This window comes from Polyodon spathula, unplaced genomic scaffold, assembly GCF_017654505.1.
Source record: "Polyodon spathula isolate WHYD16114869_AA unplaced genomic scaffold, ASM1765450v1 scaffolds_3529, whole genome shotgun sequence".
Classification (NCBI taxonomy): domain Eukaryota; kingdom Metazoa; phylum Chordata; class Actinopteri; order Acipenseriformes; family Polyodontidae; genus Polyodon; species Polyodon spathula.
The window spans coordinates 14,485-35,180 of NW_024474989.1; the positions used below are offsets into that span (position 1 = coordinate 14,485).

The 20,696-nt window shown below is 36.5% G+C and overlaps 1 long non-coding RNA gene across 1 annotated transcript; it reads left to right on the plus strand.

The window, feature by feature from the left end:
• The first annotated feature begins 523 nt into the window (after nt 1-523).
• LOC121312087 lies at nt 524-20,382 on the plus strand. Its single transcript, XR_005949680.1, has 3 exons — nt 524-691; nt 19,680-19,760; nt 20,223-20,382. It is a non-coding gene; the product is annotated as an uncharacterized LOC121312087 (long non-coding RNA).
• Nucleotides 20,383-20,696: the final 314 nt, after the last annotated feature.

The following is a 20,696-nucleotide window of genomic DNA, read 5'->3' on the forward strand; positions in this document are numbered from 1 at the left end:
AACTAGTTTCAGGAATCTGAACTGTAGTCAGTTGTAAAATTATATTTCTGGGTAACTGTCTGCTATATTTTACTTGAGTAGCTGTGTCCTTTTATGCCTTTCCGCTGAGTATAATCTGGCCCGGAGTCAAATGCTCATTGATTTTGATTTTGATTTAGTCCATATCACAAAGCCAACACACAATTTAATGTTAACTAGGTACATTAATTACCAGTCCCTATCTCTGTTAAACAGTGAAAACTATTAATAGTGATTGCGTTCAAAATTCAATTAAATGTAGGGATTATGCGAGCAGATTTAAAATGTTCATTAAAAATAGAGTACGATCAGACATACAGTACATTCATTAGATATTCCTTCACACAGGTACATTTTGGCAGTTACATCAGCCTTCCCTAATTGTACATATTTTACAAAGACTGCTTGATTGTTTTACAGTAGGCGGTATGAGGATGTTAAGGACGTCCCATAGTTTCTCTAAAGATCCGGCTTGACTGGTTGTGAATACCTACTACAAATTCAGGTCTAGAGCTGAACACACATTCCTTTGTCTGCCCACAGGCTCAGTCACCTCAACGGAAGAACAGTCTGCAGGAGAATTACGCTAACAAGAAGTGAACTCTACAGGTTGAATTGAGATAATTCTGAGATTAAGAGATGGCTGACTACAGAGCTTTTCTGTCATTAATAGGTGAGTTTTACCCTAATAGCCTCCTAATTTTATTATGTCAGATACTGCAAAAGCAAATATTAGATAGATAAATAGAAGGATAGATAGCATCTTTTTCTAGTAATTATCTTATTCAAATAGCAAATACTGTACTAGACAAGCCTTGGACATGCTATCTTATCTATGACTGCAATTGACGAGCAAGTCAACCTGCCTATTGAACAAAATGTATGCTTTTACTGTTTCATACTTTTCTCTTTGGTAGCACTAAAAGTCAAAGTATGGACTATGTTTTTATTTAATTATATATATATACAAGCCGACTTCCTGCAAAGTAAGTTAACAATATATTGTACAAGTATAATAATAAGTAGGATCACTCATAAAGCTTTGCCAAAATAATTTCTTTTTGGGGAAGATTTGGGAAGAAAGTTATTACTAATCTTGGGTGGTACCTTCTAATTTAAAACAGTTGTCAGTTTATATTGGTTAATTTAGTCATGTATTTATACTTAGTGGTTTGAAAAGCCACCTGCAAATTCCTTTTCCTCTTGTGCTTTAAAGTACTGCCTATCTTTTAATCAAGAACATTGTCATAGTATTGCTCAACCAAGCCTCACCTTTAGTATCCAGCCCACTGTTTATCTACTTCCCTTTTACGTCAAAGCCCTGAAGTGTCGCACTGAAATTAATTTTTATGGCACATTCCTTAAAGATAGCAAATGAAACATCTGGTGCTATTTATTGTAGAAACAAAACCAAATATTTATCCAGGTGCTAAGAAATGTACATGTATCACTGTCACAAAGACAGCCAGAGTGGGTGACGTCAGACCAGAGCCAGAAAATAAGCAACAGAGAGAGATGGAGTTTGGTGGAGCTGAGCGAATGCTTTCGCTCAACATTTAATAAATAAACAGAACAGAAAATAAAAAGGTTGTAACAAACAAAAATACAAGGACATGGCACATTCGCCAAAACAAAACGGACTAACACTACACAAAATAAGGTGAGCAGATATTTTAAATATGATTATTCCTATTACAATTATTACCTCCGTCTCCAATCCCGTTCTCCACTCACCGAACACACAACCCCGAGTATGTGAAAACATGCTGCTTTTATGCAGCTGTACCGAGATTTTTGACCGAGCTTCCAATTAAATTAGTATTGGAGTCGGTACACATGGTTCGGTACAACTGCACGTGAATTAATAAAGTGCAATTCCCCGTGCTCACATATTACATTTTACTTGCACATGAAGTGCTGTGCAATCCTTGTGGCTAAATACAAATATACATTTTAAACACTCGTGTTACAGACCCGTTTATATCCCGTGTACCAATGACTATACACCAACATTTAACACACCACACGCAACATATAACAGAAAATACACACAGGGGCGGGCACTTCATCACAATCAGTTACACTGATACTTTGAAATTTCATAAATACAATTGTAATGGGTGTCTGTTCCAATATAAACAACCTCAGTTCATAGAGACAACATTCACATTCCACATAATACTGCAATATAGTAGACCAATATAATAGACAAGAATCAGTCTACACTGACTATGTACACATCTAGACAATGTGGGGAAGCTATAAAAAAGGCTAACAAGATGCTCGGATACATTGTGAAAAGTGTTGAATTTAAATCAAGGGAAGTAATGTTAAAACTGTACAATGCACTAGTAAGACCTCATCTTGAATATTGTGTTCAGTTCTGGTCACCTCACTACAAAAAAGATATTGCTGCTCTAGAAAGAGTGCAAAGAAGAGCGACCAGAATTATTCCGGGCTTAAAAGGCATGTCATATGCAGACAGGCTAAAAGAATTTAATCTATTCAGTCTTGAACAAAGAAGACTACGTGGCGACCTAATTCAAGCATTCAAAATTCTAAAAGGTATTGACAGTGTCGACACAAGGGACTTTTTCAGCCTGATAAAAGAAACAAGGACCAAGGGTCACAAATGGAGATTAGACAAAGGGGCATTCAGAATAGAAAATAGGAGGCACTTTTTTACACAGGGAATTGTGAGGGTCTGGAATCAACTCCCCAGTAATGTTGTTGAAGCTGACACCCTGGGATCCTTCAAGAAGCTGCTTGATGAGATTTTGGGATCAATAAGCTACTAACAACCAAACGAGCAAGATGGGCCGAATGGCCTCCTCTCGTTTGTAAACTTTCTTATGTTCTTATGTTCTTATAACATCTATCTCTTGTACATATAAAATATGCATATACTGTCTTTGCAACTGACTGCAACAAACAGGGTGCCCTCCAAGGGACAATACTCAGAATATCACAGGTTTCAGATATAAGCAAATAACCAATATTTTCATTTTAAATTAAAAAAAAAAAAAAAAAAAAAAACAAAAAAAAAAAAAAAACTTGAAATGATGTTAAGTCAAAAGAAAAGGGACTTATTTGTATAATTAATTATAATATTTTGAAGCTTTGAATTTGAATCTGATAAGCCTTAGATGGTCACAGATGATGTAAGGCTTACAATCTAATATACCAAGTATTAGAGTTGTTTAAACAAGCAAGTGACTCCCAGTATTGCCTTCCATCTAATACCCCTTTTGGCACAGGAAAGATAAAATCTGGAATGTAGATTTATGTTTATTGTGTTGCCCCTTGCATATCATTTTATTAGGCCAAAAATTCTAAAATGATTACTAACCTTTACTCTTACAGTCAAACTTTGTCAAATTGGATCACAGTGATTCTGCCTCAACAACACAACTAAGTAACCCAGTTTATACCCTCATCACTCTCTGTGCGAAAAGTGTCTCCTTCCCTTTGTCCTCAGTCTTTCTCCACTTAATTTCCAACTCTATCCTATAGTCCTGGTTTATGTAGTGCTTAATTGGTTATTGGTTAGGGTTGACTATGTAAACTCCTTTTAAGATTTTAAAGACTTAAACCATGCCCCTCCCCCCTTCTATTTCATCTTTGTTCTAGGCTAAATAGATTCAGTTCTTTCAGCCTATCTTAGTATAGGCTTGAAGCAACATTGTCTATATCTTTGCTGAAATGCCTTGTAGGTAGAACATGTCTTAGTTAAGACTGCTTTAGTGTAAAAACAACCAGTTTCCATAGTTTTCTGGGTTTGTTTTGCAAATTTAACGGAATTTTAACATAGTTTTTTTGCAATTAATATAGACAACCGCTGCACTGTATAATTAGGTTTGGTATGAAACATAAATGTTTTAAATTTAAATTGTTAGCGATTCCATAAAGTAGGTCTTTATATATGTAATAATGTTGTTGTGGATGTTAGAAAAAACTAACAAATGTCATTTAAAAACTCAAAAGTGCCTAAACCGGACGTTCTAAAGCATTAACAGTGTTATAGGGTCTTTTACACTATGGTGTAAAGACCTAGATAAATCTGACCTGCATTGTGAACACCGTCTTATTAATGTGGAGAAAAACAACGTTTGCCCTTCTATACAAGATAGTATTCATTTAAACTGGGCACCCTGGGCGGGGTTTGTTACTTTTCAGTAATATATTGTAATACAATAATTAATTTAAGGAAAATCACATTTAAAAATTTAACCCTAACCGTAACCCTAACCCTAACCCTAACGCCGACCTAACCCCTCCATACCCAGTCGACGCTCGGCCAATTGTGCGCCGTCACCTAGGAACCCCCGGTCACTGTCGGCAATGACTCGAGCCTACAATCTCCAGGCTGTAGGGTGCATCCTGTACTCACACGACTCGTCTTTACTGGATGTGCCACTCGGGAGCCCTGTACCTCTTTATTTTAATCTCACTATCGCATTCTTTGAAAATGTTTCTAAATGACAAAAAAAATTAATTTTGTAATTGTGAATTCTTCTTTTTTAAAGGAGATTGCTGCAACAGTCAAGCAGTCTAGTTTCACAACACCAACTGACTAATTCCTAACTGCACACATCCTGTATCTATGCAGGATTAAACTAGCACACATACCACTTATGTACAGGGAAAGCAGCAACACCCCAAATGGTTTCCGTCTCTGAGTTTTGCAGTCTTCATTGAGGTAACCTAGTATTTACTTGGGTAAAATGAAGAACAACTATCCCAAACCAGTGTTGTAAATAGATAATGTTTGGGGTATCATTGCGCTTGTGGGATATTTTGCTCATTAAAATATTCTTGAAGAGGAGGCAAACACACTTCTAATAAATGCGCACATTACAGAATTAAAACGTCTGATCAGTAGGCATTGCTTTGTACTAATAGTAATTTTAAATGAAAAACTGCAATCAAGGCCGCAACCACAATTTTGTTTAACCCAAAAACACAATTGGGACAGCTATTGGGATAAAGTATTGCTCCTATTACTATATAGTTTCAGTATTGCCTATTAAAAGTATTTAACTAGGATATCTCACAAAATATACTTCTGTACAGTGTATATTAGACACATACCTACAGTAGGAGGGATCTTATTATACTCCCCAGTCCTTTTAACATCAACTAAGTTAAAGTAGGGCTAAAAAACAAGGAAATACAGGCATATTTCCCTCCCTTAATATAAATGCAGGAAAACCAGCAGCTGTCATAGAGTTAAACACGGCAGAACATGAAGTTTTGCCCCATAGAACTCATACAGACAGTGTTGTATTTGAAATGACTTGACCAGCATTGTTAGTTTTGTGGAAGTTAGGGACATAGGCTATTAACTTTGGAATGTGGCAAACTAAACATAAATAATTGTGGAACAGACTATTACATTCTAAATCCAATGTGCTAGTCAAAATATCCACACCCTTGCTTCTAATACTATTTGCAGTACTGGCTGTTTGAGAAAAAAAAACCAAAAAACAAAAAAAAAAACTGGTTTGAAATATGAGGTCAAAATCAAGGTCAGTTGCCAAATTCTCTTATCGGCTGTTTACAGTTTCAAGTCAGTACTTGTCAAAGTTAGACACCTCTCTTAGAAATATATTCTCAGTAAATTGTCTTGGTTGTAGTTTTACTATTTGTGCCTTATACTTTTGATCATTTGCTATTTAATGGACATGGGTTGGTTCATCATTTTTGTATGTTGTATATTTATCAAAACTGTATGTTTCCATAGTACTGATTGGTTTGCAGGGTTAAACTTTTTAAGTGCCATAGTAGGAACATGAAAGCATCTTGAAAAGATGCTATCAAGATTAGATGTAGTCTGGGCAATGTTGAAATAGTGGACAATGTTGAAATTTGGGTCAGCCAAAATGCACTACATAAATTAGAGCCATACATTCAAACACGTAATCATAAAATTTGAGTAATATCTGTACAAAAATACTCAATTTAGTGAAAAAAATGTTTCAACAAGTAATTTTTTTACAAGCACTCCAGATAAGTTGTATAAAGGGTGTTTTTTATTTGAAAAAATATGAATTATGTATAGTATATAAATTTAATGTGTAACGAATACGCATAGCAATTTTGCTGCATAGCTTGAGCTTGTTATCAAGATTCCTATACTTCGTTGGCATCTCAATGGTCAATTGTGAATGTAGTGGAAGCGGTAGCTAGAAAATGCTGGGACAGCTAATTGCAGCCTACCTGGGAATTGCCAGAACCATGTGATCATAAGTCCGGGCTTCATTAAAACAAAAAAAAAGAAAAGAAAAAAGAAAAACCTACACTTGCAATGCGTGTTTGTAACTTGTGAACAATTGACTGGATTCTTTATTTCGGATTCTAAATTTCTTGGTTCTGTCTTAGTCCCCCTCAACCTGACTTAACAATTTACCTATCTGTCAACCACATTTTTGGAAGGTAAATCTATATAATTAATACAATATCTATATTGGAAGAGTCAAAATGCTTTATATTGCTATAGCAAGACGATTATATGGAATACAATATTATTGTTTCTTTTTTATATATAGTATGTGCATGCAGGCTTTTTGTTGAGTATATCCCATCTGCAGTGTTAGAATAAAAAAAGTATGTATATATTCTGTTTCTGTGTTTATTTGCTTCACAACCATATTGTTTGTGGTCAATAAAGCAAATAAAAATAATTGTTGTTTTTGTTTTTATTGGAGTTTTTGTACATCAGTTTAAAGTAGCATTACAGTTAAAATATAAGGTTGCAGTAATTTTAATTATCTTATGTCAAACGATGATTAATTTTACATGACTGTGTTTGCTTCGACTTCTGGGGGACTTATATTTTTTGACATGCTTACGTTCACTGTATTGCCTTTTGAGAATGGCTAAATTATCGGTTTTATGTTTAAACATTAGAGGCCTTAATTCTCCTTATAAATGTACAAAATGCCTTGACTTGCTTCAAAGGAAAAAAAAAAATATTGCACTGCTACAAGAAAAACAAAACTTATAAATTGAACTCTGCCTGTAGTACTCAGATTAAAACTAAGGGTTTGTGCATTTTATTAAAAATGAATCTAAACCTACATATAGATAAAGCACAGATCTGTCTGGCAGATTAATATATTTTTGCACAACCTTACAAAACAAAAACTATGCTTTTATAAGTGTTTATGCTCCTGCGGCATTTGACCCTACATTTGTTCCACTATTGTCAAAAGAGCTTCTGTTATTATCTGACCATTCATTATCGGGGCAGATATGAATGCTCTCCACGACCTACAAATTGATAAATCAAATACTAGCAAAATCTTTCACGCCAGGGGAACAGCTTCACAGCACGGATTCAATTTTTTCAAGATTTAAACGTAATAGATCTCTGGCGTGTCCAAAACCTGACTGCCAAGGAATTTACATGTTTTTCAGCACCACATAAATCCTATCTATTATATTTTAGCATCTGCTTTTAAGTCAACAGCAGAAGAGGTTATAGTATTAATGGCTACCTTGTCAGATCATAACCTGGTTCAGTGTGTTTTTCATTTGGGACTGTGGCAGAGCAAAGCTCTGCCCTTTTTAAATTGGCAGGGATGGGGTTAATTTCCCCTACCTGCCTGGGTTTATTATGTTCAGGTGGCTGGGGTTGATTAGTTGATTAGGTTAATTAACGATCAATCAGAGCCCAGCCACCTGACATAAAAGGAGGCCTCTGCTTCTCATTTGGGAGGAGAGAGCTGAGGAAGCAGGTTGGTGTTGTGTGATTGTCGTGATTCGTGATTCGTGATTCGTGATTCATGATTCGTGATTCGTGATTGCCCAGCCTGGAAAATTGTTATTTTGTAAGTTTTGTTTTTTTGTATTGCTTATTTGTGTTTAAATCCCTTTATTTTGCCTTTGTGCACTTTATTTTTGTGTTTATTTATAATAAAATCGTTATTTTTTTGTTAACTGCAGTCTGTCTCTGGGCCTCTGTCCACTCGCCAGCCTGCCATATATGGTGTTAGCAGGGATAGCGCCACCTAGAGGCTCAGAGCAGTATATTTTTTTGGGGGGGAATTTTTGGGATAATTTTTTTTTTAAAAAAACATGGGAAAGAAGAGCAGACAGCGGCAAAGGCAGGACAAGCAGCAGCTGAAGAAATGTATAACACCCGGCCAGCCTCTTCCCCTGGTGTTCCTGGTGTGGGAAGGAGGACCATCGTTGGCGGTCCTGCCCAGATGTGCCACTGGCAAACTGGTGTGGCCGGTGTGAGGAGGACGGCCACAACTGGGCAGGATGCCCCTACAACCAGGCCCAGGAAGAGGTGCAGTGTTCACCCCGGGCATCAGGGGCCACCCCACTACCTCCAGCACCACCACCTTCACCACCGTCCCAGGAGATCTGGGACTGGTTGATGCACCCTGAGGCAGACCTCGTCCACAATCTCCCCATAGTTATCAACACGCTGTGGCGTCGAGATGGGGAGAGGTGGGAACAGTGGGAGGAACAACACCACCCAGCGTCCTTCCCAGAGGTTGCCCTCATGGTGGTTAATTACCTGGCGGTAGACATGGGAGATGCCCCGGTCACTCCAATAAAGAGGGGTGAGCCGCCTTCCCGAGAGCCAGAGAGGGGTGAGCCGCCGTCGCTCCCAGAGCCCGAGAGGGGTGAGCCGCCTTCGCCCCAGAGCCAGAGAGGGGTGAGCCGCCGCCGCTCCCAGAGCCCAGAGAGGGAGGAGCCGCCGCCGCTCCCAGAGCCCCGAGGGGAGAGGAGCCGCCGCCGCTCCCAGAGCCAGAGACGGGGAGAGGAGCCGCCGCTCCCAGAGCCCAGAGAGGAGGGAGGGTGAGCCGCCGCCGCTCCCAGAGCCAGAGAGGGAGGAGCCGCCGCTCTCAGAGCCCAGAGGGGAGGAGCTATGGCCCAAGGATGCCTGCCTTGCACCGCCCAGGGATGCCATGCCCGCTCCGCTCAGGGATGATTCATTTGCATCGCCTGGGGTTGCCTGCTGCTCCGCATCGCTTGGGGTTGCCTGCTGCTCCGCATCGCCTGGGGTTTGCTTGGGGTTGCCTGCTGCTCCGCATCGCTTGGGACTGCTGGTGTCTCCTTTTTGTTTTCTAGGGTTGCCGAGGGTCCGCCGCCGTTGCCGCCTCTGCCACTGGAGGGAGCCAGGCCGCCGTTGCCGCCTCTGCCACTGGAGGGAGCCGGGCCACCGTTGCCGCCTCTGCTACTAGAGGGAACCGGGCCACTGTTGCCGTACTACCTTGGAAATCCGAGGCCCCCTCAACCAAAGGAGGCTTGGGGGCTCCGACATCAACCCCGCCCACCACCACCCACCTTAACAGCCCACCCAAGGGACATAATTGGACTCTTGGGGGGGGGAGGGGGGTGGGGGGGAAGGGGGGAGTTGGCCGATTGCGGCCGGTGTACGTTGTACATGGGGGGAGGTGTGTGGCAGAGCAAAGCTCTGCCCTTTTTAAATTGGCAGGGATGGGGTTAATTTCCCTTACCTGCCTGGGTTTATTATGTTCAGGTGGCTGGGGTTGATTAGTTGATTAGGTTAATTAACGATCAATCAGCGCCCAGCCACCTGACATAAAAGGAGGCCTCTGCTTTTCATTTGGGAGGAGGGAGCTGAGGAAGCAGGTTGGTGTTTGTGGTTTGTTTTTTTGAATTTGTGAATCCAGTGAAGGCATTGCCCAGCCTGGAAACCTTTATTTTGTAAGTTTTGTTTTTTTGTATTGCTTTATTTGTGTTTAAATCCCTTTATTTTGCCCTTGTGCACTTTATTTTTGTGTTTATTTATAATAAAATAGTTATTTTTTTTGAACTGCAGTCTGTCTCTGGGCCTCTATCCACTCGCTAGCCTGCCACAGGGACCCACTGTAAAGAAAACTATAAGTTGGCAATTTAATTCTACTTTATTACAAAATCCTGTTTATATCACCCAACTAACAGCTAACCTAACAGAGTTCATACACATTAATAAAGACTCTGTATCTGACCCGGCAATACTATAGGGATCAACTAAAGGATTTTTATGAGATAACACTATTATTTTCACATCATATTTGAACAAATCCAGACTCAAACAAATTAAAGATTTAGAACTCAAATGTTTAAAAATGGAACAATCACTTAAAGTAAATTATACCCATGAGGTGGAGTACAGACTCCATCTAGTGAAACTGGAACTTAATGATCTACTGAGACATATAGCTGAATTTATCATGCACATAACTAAATGCAAATACTACTCACAAGGTAGTAAGCCCAGCACTACAACTTAAACATCAAGAAGCCTGTTTGCATATATTATGCATAGATTTTCCCTCTAAGGGATTGGTATACACTCAGAAAAAAATGAACACTGCATTCTGCTCTTTTTACTCTCAATTGTATACACCTAACATTGCCACGGACTCCCCTATTACTCACGAGGAATTCAAATCTGTACTACTAAAAAGGGCAAAACTCCAGGTTCAGATGGCATTCCAACTGAACTGCTGTTATCACTATGAGACCTATTCAGCCCACTGTGGCTAGATACTGTGAACTCAGCAATTGAAAAGGATGCTTTTCACTGCGATTTGAACACTGCCTTGATCTCTCTAATTCCCAAAAAGGGGAAGGATACCAAGTAATGCATTAATTATCATCCAATTTCATTAAACAATGCTGATATGAAACTGTTCTGGAAAATTATACAGATTTTAAACCAGTTTCACGAAAGGTCGCGTGGCAGCAGATAATATCTGCAGACTACTGCATGTAATTAAACAAGCCAATACTTTTAAACAACCCCACGCAATTTTATCTTTAGATCCTGAAAAGGCTTTTGACCGTTAGACTGGGACTATCTGTGGTGCGTCCTTGAAAAATGTACCTTAGGGTCTAAATTCAGAAACATGATCTGAGTTGTTTATGCTAATTCCACAGCGCGAGTGACAGTGGGCAACATGCAATCTGATTTATTTAAAATTCTGTGGGGACCCATGCCAGGGCTACCCATTCTCTCCGCTGCTGTTTGCTCTCTCACTGGAACCTTTAGCCCAATTAATCCGACAAGATAAAGTAATAACTCCCATTGAAATTGATAACTCCAGATATGCAGTTTCTCTCTACGCAGGTGGTATGCTTTTATACATTTCTGACTTGCAAAACTCTCTCCAAAAACTTTTGACTGCTTTTGATAATTTTAGTGCAATATCAGGATACAAAATAAATTGGGCAAAATCTGCTGTGCCTTTTAGCTCTGTGGTGGGTACAGTCACTCTCCCTGCTAGTATTCCAATTAAAAAACCATTTACATTATTGGGCACTGAAATACAAAATTCAATAAACTCCATTATTAAAAATAACTACTCAACTATAATAAAAAAAAGATAGCAGATAATCTGACTTGATGGACTCTTCTCCCTAAAATGAATAGCAGTTCTAGAATTAACTTTCTCAGTTCCAATATGCCATTGCCTCCACCTTCGGGTTTTTGGGTACAAATTGACTTTGTGGTGCGGAAATATATTGGGGGGAGGGGGGCGTAAACACTCCAAAATTAAATTACTTACACTACAACATAGCAAAGCAAAAGGTGGCTTAGCTCTCCCCAACTTCAAACTTTATCATTTAGCCTTTTAATTACGATCGCTAAGAATTTGAATGAATCCACTGTCAACGATCCCTTGGAGAGCAGTTGAAGAAGCTCTGGTATTTCCTAATAGGCTACAAGATGTCATTTTTGCTGGCGTTACTAAAAAAAATCCACTCTTCATTTTGGACCTATTGTAAGAAACAAAATTACAAATTTCCGTATGTTAGAAAAACGCATGGCTTGAGAAGTGAAATGGCATAAACATATTCCCCTTCGGCATTACAAAGCTCTTTTATCTGGTGGTAGCCTCTAATTTTCAATTCATGGGCTAGTAGGGGCATCAACACTCTTTCCGATATTTCTGACAATAATAACCTTCGCACTCTGCCTGGGACTGCTCTGTTCTTTTATTTTAGACTACGAGCTCTTATGAAAACCTGTGGCACCCCCTCGGGGTCGATGTTACCCACACACCCCATCACTGTATTGGTCTCGGGTGCTAATGCAAGAGGCATGATGGCATCTATTTCTCAAAATTACTTAATAAATCTTATAAACCTCTGACTAGTACTAAATTGTGGGGAAAATATCTGGGAGGTGGTGGGTGGGAAACGGTTTTTGCTCTGTATTTCTCTTTTTTCTCTCTCTCTCTCTCTCGTTGTATTTCTTCTTTTTTGCATTGAAAAAGAAATACATATTTGATAAAAAAGTAAGGTTGTAGATAATGCATACCCCAAAAGTTAGCATTAAAGTATTTACAGTATTTATTGAAAGTACTCATGAGTCATAACTTCAAGGTAATTTTACATATATAAATCTATGAACTAAGCTAAAATCCATGCTGTAAGAATTATCCAGTCAAAATGTTTAGTACAGACAGTACATTTTTAAAATACTGGTAGTAAATCTACAATAGGTTACCCTACTCACCCACAATTCCTACTACATCATATTCTTATAATAATAATATGAAGAAGAAGAAGAAGAAGAAGAAGAAGAAGAAAGAAGAAGAAGAAGAAGAAGAAGAAGAAGAAGAAGAAGAAGAAGAAGATAAAACTCCTGAATCTGAATCTTTTTTTTAACAAATTCGCTTCAACTCAGGTGGTCACTCAAGTCTGGTGCAGGAGTATACTGGCATCAATTCATAGCTATGCTAATTTAATGCATTTTGGGGTACACACTTGACATTTTTGTCATTGGTAAGTACCCATGACAGATGCTACTTAAGGCTAGTGTACAATATATTGCATCTTATTGCTAAGGGACAGGAAAGTCTACACTTAAAGCAATCAGCTATCAAGGATACAAAATATCTTTCTGTGCTTCGCAAAAGGCTTTGTTATTTATTTATTTAAAGTAGCAGGGCTACTTCCAGCAAATCGCAGTTGATAATAAAACCTTGCTTGGTGCAACGCATTTTAGTGACTGACCAAACCTGATGCAATGTTGGCATGTGTAATTATTTTATGTTGTAACACTTTCAGGGTCAATCTTGAAAAAAAAAAAGCTGCTATTCATAAACAATCGCTTGGTACACTGTTAACCCAAGGACAGTGATCGAGTAAACACAGGGGGTCAATTGCTGCGTACCAGTGATTCAGCCACATCAAGTGGACTAAAATGCAGACGAGAAAATCCTGCAAATCCATCCAACTTAATCCTGATTGCAATGTACCCAACACATGACCCTGGTAACTGGTTTAATGGATCAGAACAACTGGAACATGTTAGACCGATAATGAGCACTAACCTACAGCTATGGCCAAAAGTTTTGCATCACCCTATAGAATTAAAACATTTTACTTTATAAAGACGAATGAAACCTGCTAAATAATGTTATGTTAATATATTACATTACATTCCCGCTTTGTAGCTTTCCATATACTTAACAAAAAACTGACATTTCGAAAAAATGTGACTAATGTACTACTATTATATCTTCCGGTAGACTTTTGTGATATAATTTTGTAGTTTCTTTGATGATGTTAAATAAATGAGTTATGTTCATATAGTTTTTTTTTTTGTTTGTTTGTTTGTTTTTTTTTTAATTATGTCTCAATCTTAAAATTCTAGGCGATGCAAAACAAAACAAGCAGAACATAGCTGTGTAAACTGATATGTGGAATTCAGATAAATAATGGAATCTCTGTACAAAAACCACAAAAGGTAAAATAAATGTCATGTCTTTTCATGTATATTTCAAACTGGCAGGTCATACCAACATTTAAGCTGCTGACACTGCTGCACAGGCACAAAAAAGTTTAATTGTGTGATAATGGACCACTAGTTGTTTATAGTTAAAGCACATTAACTGAAATTGTATTGCGTTAAACTGAAAACGGTATCAAAGGCACATGATTAAATAGGTTTTTTAAATATAGGGCTTATATATTGTGCAAGACTTCATTCTCACTGATCTGACTGCCCGAACATGATGGACATAAACACTTGTACAGAATAAAGTTTTCAGATGTACTTGTCATATTAGAGGAAAAATTATGCTCTTTCTGTAAATGTAAATGCATCGGACGAGTAAGCGTACTAAATGAGTCTTATCCTTCACAGTACTAAGTTAATCCACTTTTTGTGCACTGCAATCAGGACCTTGCTTAGTCTGATTTAGCACTACCTATGATGATTAACTTCTGGTGCACTGCAATCGGAATTAGCAGGTGTACTAACTTTAGTCCAATTAAATAAACTAAACCTGCTTAATCCACAAGTTAAATACATCAAGTGGACTACATTTGGAATGCTGCAGTTGACCCAGGGTGACCAGATGTACCGGTTTAGCTGGGACTGTTGTGGTTTTCCATCAAAGGTCCCAGTGTGCCGACATTTTGTTCAAAATCTTTAAAAAGTCCTGGTTTTCAGCCACTTCATGTAGCGCGACACACTTTAAATACCTATTGTCAAAATAATGTACACAGCCGCTTTTAGTTTATGGCTCTTGCTGTGAATCCCAGGGCACCTAGGGTAATCAGGAACATTATTTTTATAAAGTGATTAGCACGGGTTTATGTGCTTATTCCTCAGTGCACCATATATTTTCATTTAGTTTAGATTCAATATTAATCACAATTGTGTGTAACACGGTAATTTTGTAGCTGTTCAGTTCTGGCAGGATTTAGCCCAGACAAGAGTTTGCAAGCATCAAAATTGACCAGGTTAAACCACATCAACAACGTCAATAAATAGAGCCTGACGCAGTGAGTAAAAAAAGAAAGAAAAATGCTGAAATGTAAATGTATTTTTAATGATTTAATTTATTTTTATTATTATTATTATTATTATTATTATTATTATTATTATTATTATTTATATTTTAAACCACAATAACTAAAATTGTGTTCATAAAAGTATGCAATACGTATAACACAATCTGGCTACTTAAATTAATTAGCTACAAATGATACACCCAGAATAAAAATCTGGTCACTCTAAAAAAAGCACTTCAATATATTGACTTACTGGGCCACCATACTTTGCCTTACAGCTTGGAAGTGCACATGCATTGCATAGTGGAGGGATTGAATTTCATTGCCTGAGACAAGGTAATTAAATTTTAAAGGGGGGAGAAAGTTTCAGCACACACAGAAAGAAAAACCTGTTTACAGATAAGAATGAAACAGAAAACACTGTAAATACAATGTTTTTGACTTTTAATTATATCAGAACATTTATTTCGTGAACCAAATTATATATATAATATAATAATAATATATATATAGATATATATGTGTGTGTGTGTATGTGTGTATATTAACAATATTTTTATATATTTATTAAAAAGTATGTGTTCAAGCTATATTCGTTCATGACAAATACTTTATTTCAATTTTTACTTTTTCATTCAAAAAGAAGTACTGATAATAACTTTAATACCTTTACTTTATTGAACATAAATTTATATATAACTAAAGTATCTAGATATATTAGTGTCATATATGGTAATGATAAAGAATCCGAGCTCTATATTGTTTGTGTGTGTGTGTGGACAAAACCTAATATTTCAGACCTCCTGTTTCATAAATATTTGGAAATTTGTAAAAATAAAACAAGTTGATATAAGCAGATACTGTTTCATGAACTAAATGTATCAGGTACATTTTTATTCCATTATTACTGATAATAATGGAATGAATAACTATTATTTTATTTATAAATATTTATTTCAAGAAAATAATCGAGTAGTGTCCATTATGGATTATAAAGATCCGGAGAATAAATGTTTGTTTTTGCCAGACCTTTGACCCCTGCTTAATAAACATCTGGTTCAACACCTACCGGTACACAACACTGATTTTAACCACACTGAATAGTATTGTATACTATTCTTTAGTGCAGTGGTTCCCAACCTTTTTCAATGTAGGGACTACCTTGGTGTTTGGATTTTTCCACAAGGACCATTTGCTAACCGTTTTTCACAACAATATTTTTATGTGTATATGTATAAGTAAAAAATAAAGTAATTATATAACGTACCTAACTTAATAAGATCCCTAGGGTTCAATATTCGCTACCAGTTCATTAAGCAATGTTGTCATCTTGCTGGTTTAAGAGCTTCAATTGACAAAACCTCCTGACAAATAATGCACTGGGGCTTTGGGTCATCCTCAGATCCAGTAAATGTAAATTCCAGTGCTAAATACGTTGGATTGTATTTATGACAGAGACAGACTTTCTTTTCTTAGAAGGTGGCTGAAATTTGTCAATTCCTGTTTTGGTTAATGGTAGTGTCAAGAACAGACTGTACACATTATTTCCAGAGGTAGTGTTAAGAGAATTTCCTTTTCACTTTTAGTCTTTTGAGATATTAAATATGGAAATTAAACATGAACTTGATCATTCACACTGCGGAACCATGCACAAGTCAAGCAACAATATAGCCTCTTTTTTGATTCACATTAACTTCTGTTACTATGCAGCTGACCTCAATTGTTTAAAAAAACTTCTAATATGAAAATAATAGGAATGACCCTATACCCCTGACAGCCACTGTAGCAGATATTTTATATTGTTGAAAATGAAAAAGTACAAAAACTGTGGCTTAAATGTTTTTTTTTGTTTGTTTGTTTGTTTTTTAATCAGTCATTCCAAATGAGTTTGGGATAGTGAATGCAGTGCATTACTTTGGAACTACTGCTGTAGTGTCCTGAACAAAAAATATAATTTTGAAGTCTGTACTACCGATACTTAAATAGATTTTTTGATTGCTTTTCAAAGATAGAAAGGCAGTCAGCTAAAAATGTGTAAAAATAAATAAATAAATAAATTAAAAATTAAAAAAAAAAAAAACTAAAAAATCACTAAGGTGTACAATGTCTTGCAATTTACCCAAACATCAATATTTTTAACAAAACTTTTAGGATGTATGGTATGGTCCCTCAGGTCATAGAATAACATGTTTTTAAACATCTCTTTGAAAACACAAAGTGGAATACATAGTAATAAAATTAATTAATTAATTTAAAAAATGAAATAATGTGTCGAAAAAAGAGAGAAGTTGTTATAGTTTTTGAAGTATATTATATCGTTCCCCAGTGTTCTGAAAAAAAGGACACCAATTCCAAGATGCTACTTTAAAAATACAGTAAATATGTTAAACATGTTTTATAGGAAAAGTCAAATATAGTCGAAAAATGCTTGGTCTTTAAAGAGTTAAAAGCTTGGCTTGTACTAGTTTACCAACTCCATTTTACAATTTCAGTATTTTTCAATAAGTTCTTTGTTGCTGATAGCAAAGGCATTTGCTGCATTAAATTGAGTGCTTTTGGAATCTGGTGAATAAAGCTTTGTATTGTAAAAAAGCTATTTAATGTTATCATAGTGCAGTCATAAAACCTGATCTTCCATGCATAACAATAAAACAAAAGAATCTACTCTGCACAACAACAACAAAAAAATAAATAAATATGCACTCAACATGTACTCCACCCTAATGCCTTTAGATCTGAAACTAACCACACTGGCTTCAATAGCTATCATGCCACCCAGCCATTCACACCTGACCTGATTTCACTAGATTGCTTTCCAAATCTCATCAAATTATTGCGTCACAAGGTTTATTGTTCCCACATTCTGAAAGTGTCAGTGTATTATATAACTTTCCTGACAAAGAAAAGCTCTTAACTAAGCATTTTTCCTACTATAGCCCATTCCTGGGCATTCGTCTTGGTTGCTTTTTCAGTTAAGGACACATTATTTACAGCCCTAATTTTTTTCCAATAAACCAGTAAAAAAAAGAAAAAAGGTAGTTAATTAAAATCTCTGCCTGTAGATGTAAACAAATACTCAAAGTATATTTTAAAAATAATAATAATATTTCATAAATTCCCTTGTTTTTTTTATATTTTATTTACTCATATCAAGAGACTACACAAAAGCATCTTTCCAGAAGATGTCTTCGAGGGTTCTTCTAAAAAGTTGTAATTGTTAATACTGATTCATATTTTCTCTCTTGTTTTAAAACAAACAAAAAATCTTAATACATACAATATCAAATAAGACAGATACAGATATATTAACTATTTCCAAAAAAATAAATAAATAAAGAGGGGAGGGGTTCAAAATTATCAGAATAAATGCATTATAACAGTGGCAATAGCTGCTCAAGCCACCCTGTCCGGTTGCGCAACCTGGCTGTCACATCAGAAATTCAACTGGAATTACCCCAACCCTGCAAAATAACCTTCTTAGCTGTAAGCAAACCAGCCAGCAAAAACTTACATGAGTCAAATGGAGCTCCCAAGTCATCATGATTACACAAGAACAACCGGGAACTCAAAAGCAGTTCCAGACCAATCAAATCTAAAATAGAAACTACTGTACATATTCTCAGAAGCAACTAATCATAGGACACTCCCAAAACATATGGAAGTAGGCATCAGTTGCTCCCTGATTGCACCTGTGAGCAAAAGGATATGAATCAGATTTGGAAACACCTACATGGGTTAGCATATGCTCTATGTATAAACTTAAGAGTATTAATGAACACATTTTTTTAAAGAAAACCGTGTCACACAACACTTCCCAATCAGGACTCCCATCCATCTTAACTATCGACAAAAAATTATGATAACAAAAGTTAAATACCGTGTGGTACTTTCAAACTTAAGTCTTGTTAGAGAGAGTGGAGAGAGAAGAGAGAGGAGGAGAGAAAGGATTTGATTGTCAGTACAACCTACAGCTCTACTCAGGCTCTCGTCTCAGCTCTAGGCAAAACAACATTGGTGTCGGTCATTGTTTATTCATATATCCGTTTGTTTTTTGTGATAAACATTTACTTATCCGATGTAAAACAAAAAAACATAAACTAAAAATTTCTTCTCTAAATGTTCGTTAAATCTCTTACCTCTTTAGTGACAAGATCAGAATAAAACTCGGGTTTGACGTACATGCGATAAACAATCAAACACACAACAACAGCAACAACAAAATTTGATCATTACATAATCTCAACCGAAACCTTTTACTCCTAAGAATTTACACGTTAGTCTTGGGGATTGGATCGACGTACTCAAGGAACAAATTGATCGCCTGTCTTGGGGAACATTTGACAGATAATATTGTGTGTGTGTGTGTGTGCTGTGGCCCTCCTGAAACCATTTTGTTGCCAGTTTTGAAACACCCTTTGGTAAGGAATGAAAGCAGACAACATTTTTAGATTGCAAAACTACAGTATATCTGAGGTATTTTTTGCATTCTCCTACATTTAGTAAATCTATTTGTAGATCTCCACCTTCTGTTCCTAAAACCATTTGACGAATATGCTGTAAAACATATAAATGTACAAGTACAGGATTGAGAGTGAAAATAACATCACGTGGATAGCAGAACGATCCTGTTCATTTTCAAATAAAGACTGTGCTGTATACTTGAAGTATATCTTGCAAACTTTATACATCTGTTTTTACTACAATCTCAAAACGATTCATCTCTGAATAACTTGGCCCTGTCAGAATTTGTCTGGGGTTGCTTTGTAACATGGGTATTAGGAGCAAATTGTCAGAGAATGCAATGACAAGGTGTTTGCATCTTTTCAGATTAATTAATTTAAATACAATTCTAATAAAAATACATGTTTCATTTGTCATATGTTCAGGTCTTCACCTGCTGCAAAGTGTTTGCAGTACAACTCCCTTTCCATCATGTGGCCCAGGACAATTGGAATGTACAACAGCAGGTAACCTACCAGTTGTATTTTCTTTTTAAGAAAGCACTTGTTTCATGATTAGCTACTGTACATCGTTTAATGTTAGACTAAATAAAGTATTTAAGAAATAATCAGAAAGTTACTGTATTTAAAAGCCTAATGATAAAAGTAAAAGTCTGTAACCAACCAGCTAACATGGTTTAACATGGAAGTAAAGCACACTAAAACACATTCTTTAAGCTGGTGAAGTACCTGATATGTTTTAAAATGAAAATACATGTTTGCTACATCATCTGTTTCTTCTAAAACTGTACATTTGAGACCTATATAGTGAATATAATTTCACAACAAGTTTATGAAACAGTTTTATTAGCTACAGACACTTTATTTTCTGGATCTCTTACAGATCTCCATTTTCAAGAATATAGATAACATTAAACACTGTATAAGTAAAGCAATTGCAAAATGTAACATATTTTTACATTTTAACAGTCACAGCTACTTCAATTGAGACACCTCGTGTGGAAAGAGTACAAACAGAAAAATGTGCAGCAGAACTGGATGCATTTTGCTTTCATGGAGAGTGCATGTTTCTTGTGGACTTAAATGTACATTCTTGCAGGTAAGAGGAGCACACATAAGGAAGAATTTCTGTTTAAAAAGTAGTTTGGTGGATATTGTCAAGGGAATATCACCCATGTATCTATCATACAGGGTAAGGTAATGGTTTAAATAGCATACTAGGTAATTCATGTTCAATAAATGTTGTTGGTACGGACATATTTCCTGGAAAAATGCATGCATGCAATATTTAGTTTTGGTAGCTTTTTGGAAAGTTTCTTCTTTTTTTTTTTTTTTTACATTATTGGGGGTTATAATCCTTCATAAAAAAAAAAAAAAAAACAGGGAATAAAGTGGTAATAGTGGAATTGTGAAGGAGATTTTTGTGACACTTCCTAGATAAAT